The sequence below is a fragment of the Myotis brandtii genome, unplaced genomic scaffold, assembly GCF_000412655.1.
Source record: "Myotis brandtii unplaced genomic scaffold, ASM41265v1 scaffold752, whole genome shotgun sequence".
NCBI classification, from domain to species: domain Eukaryota; kingdom Metazoa; phylum Chordata; class Mammalia; order Chiroptera; family Vespertilionidae; genus Myotis; species Myotis brandtii.
Genome location: NW_005370999.1, coordinates 313,044 through 315,860, shown reverse-complemented (window position 1 = coordinate 315,860; position 2,817 = coordinate 313,044).

Here is a 2,817-nt window from a genome sequence, read left to right as displayed (position 1 = left end):
CACACCCAAACTGGGAATCAAGCCCGAAACCTGGGCATGTGCCCAGACTAGGAATCAAACCGACGACCTCTTGGTGCATAGGAAAATTCTCAGCCACTGAGTCACACGGGCCAGGCAAGATATTTTAAATTTGCAAATTTATCTCTGCAAGTTTTGTTTAAATTATTCATTTTGAATATCTCATTCTCTTTTATGTAAATGTGCATTCTTTTAAATTTCTTCCTCTGTCTTTGAAAAAAAGAGGCACATTTACTTGGTGACTGGGGTAGAGGATGGTACTACTTGATCTCCCAGAAGCAGAAAAGGGAACTTTGGATCTAGTTGATATCCACTGCCTCATCACCAGTTTCCGTTGTGATGAGCAGATCTAATCTAGTCCCTAGATCAGGGGTGGGCAAACTTTTTGACTCGAGGGCCACAATGGGTTCTTAAACTGGACCGGAGGGCCGGAACAAAAGCATGGATGGAGTGTTTGTGTGAACTAATATAAATTCAAAGTAAACATCATTACATAAAAGGGTACGGTCTTTTTTTTTTTTTAGTTTTATTCATTTCAAACGGGCAGGATCTGGCCCACAGGCCGTAGTTTGCTCACGGCTGCCCTAGATCCATTAAATTGATTTCTTATGATGTGAGGGTACTAAACTTGCAGTTGGTTCTCTGGGAGAAATTCAAAGCTCAGTTGTTCTCTTTTTGGCTCTTATGATGCTATATTCTCTTTAGCCTCATGTGTTATCCCAGATACACTACATCAGGACATTGGCTAGGTTGTCTACCTTGAATCAACTTGCACTGGGGCTACTAATTTCTCTCCATAGTGTCTCCAAAAGACATTTGCCACTCTGCGTTGTTTCTGGGCCATGAGGTAACTTCAGTGTCTCTTTGGGAGATGAGGGAGTTTCTTTGTCTTTCTCTCACTTTCCCTTACCTTTTTTTTCTCCTCTCTCTGTGTAACCATGCTTTTTTTCTCCTCTCTCTCTCTCTCTGTAACTTGTATGTATAATGGTGGACACAGACAATGAGGTGGTAGAGCCTGGGGGAAGGCTAGAAGAGATTAATGGGGGAAAAGGGAGGACCTATGTAATATTTTCAACAATAAAATTTTTAAAAAAAGAAAAAAAATGTATATATAATTAAAAAGTTGTTTAAGGGCAAAGGCATAAAAGAAAAGATGTTTTAATATGTAAGAATGCATGGAATTAAGTTTCTTCTATCCCTACTTAAAAAAAGAATATACTAGAAAGCATTACCAAAGAACCTGTGTCCAACGGAATAACAATGAGCATAATTTTCATTTGACACAGGACAGAAATATAATTAAATTAGAGGCCCAGTGCACAACATCCGTGCACTCAGGAGTTTTAATATGTAAGAATGCATGGAATTAAGTTTCTTCTATCCCTACTTAAAAAAAGAATATACTAGAAAGCATTACCAAAGAACCTGTGTCCAACGGAATAACAATGAGCATAATTTTCATTTGACACAGGACAGAAATATAATTAAATTAGAGACCCAGTGCACAACATTCGTGCACTCAGGAGGGTCCCTCAGCCCAGCCTGCACCCTCTTGCAGTCCAGGAGCCCTCAGGGGATGTCCGACTGATGGCTTAGGCCCGCTCAGGGAGAGTGGGCCTAAGCCGGCAGTCAGAAGTCAGACATCCTTAGCGTTGCAGCGGAGGACATCCTTAGCGCTGCAGCGGAGGCGGGAGAGGCTCCCACCACCGCCAGTGCACTTGCCAGCTGTGAGCCCGGTTCTGGCTGAGCAGCAAACCCCTGTGGGAGCGCACTGACCACCAGGGGGCAGCTCCTGCATTAAGCATCTACCCCCTGATGGTCAGTGCACGTCATAGCAACCAGTCGTTCTGCTGTTCGGTCAATTAGCATACTGTATTACCCTTTTATTATATAGGATGTGGAAAGTAGCATTCCAAAGATAAATATACACCCCCTGTGGGAGCGCACTGACCACCAGGGGGCAGCTCCTGCATTAAGCATCTACCCCCTGATGGTCAGTGCACATCATAGCAACCAGTCGTTCTGCTGTTTGGTCAATTTGCATACTGTATTACCCTTTTATTATATAGGATGAGGAAAGTAGCATTCCAAAGATAAATATACATATTTTGAATATTGATAATGTAAGAATAAGTAGTAAAAGTTGGAAGAGAAAATGCTAGAGAGGGTGATAAATAGTGAAGTATGGTTATTTCCTTACCTTTTATTGCTAGCAGTTAAATAATTTATTACAACCCAATAAAGAAAACAATGTATATGTAAAAATAGTAAAAATATCAAAGGAAACACTAAGAAAAATTATATAATCAGTTATAATTGTACTGCAGATTGGTAGGAAAAAGAGAAGAAATACAAATATGCTAATGTAATTACTAGCATACAGAGTGTTTTATTAAATTTATGTTTTTAAAGTAATCACTAGAAAAATATAACTAAATTTTTATAAGATATACGTTTTCTGAAAATATATATTATACATATATTTGTGTGTATACACAAAATAAAACTAATACAAACCATGTAGTGAAATACTTATCAAATGCAGGGCTCCCGGACTGCAAAAGGTAGCAGGCCGGGCTGAGGGACCCCTCCCCTGAGTGCACAAGTGTTGTGCACTGGGCCTCTAGTATATAATAAAAACCCAGTGACCGAATGGCAGAATGACCAGAATGACCAGTCAACCAGTTGCTATGATGTGCACTGACCACCAGGGGGCAGATGTTCAACGCAGGAGCTGCCCTCTGGTGGTTAGTGTGCTCCCACTGTGAGAGTGCTGCTCAGATGAGTGGTACTCCCACA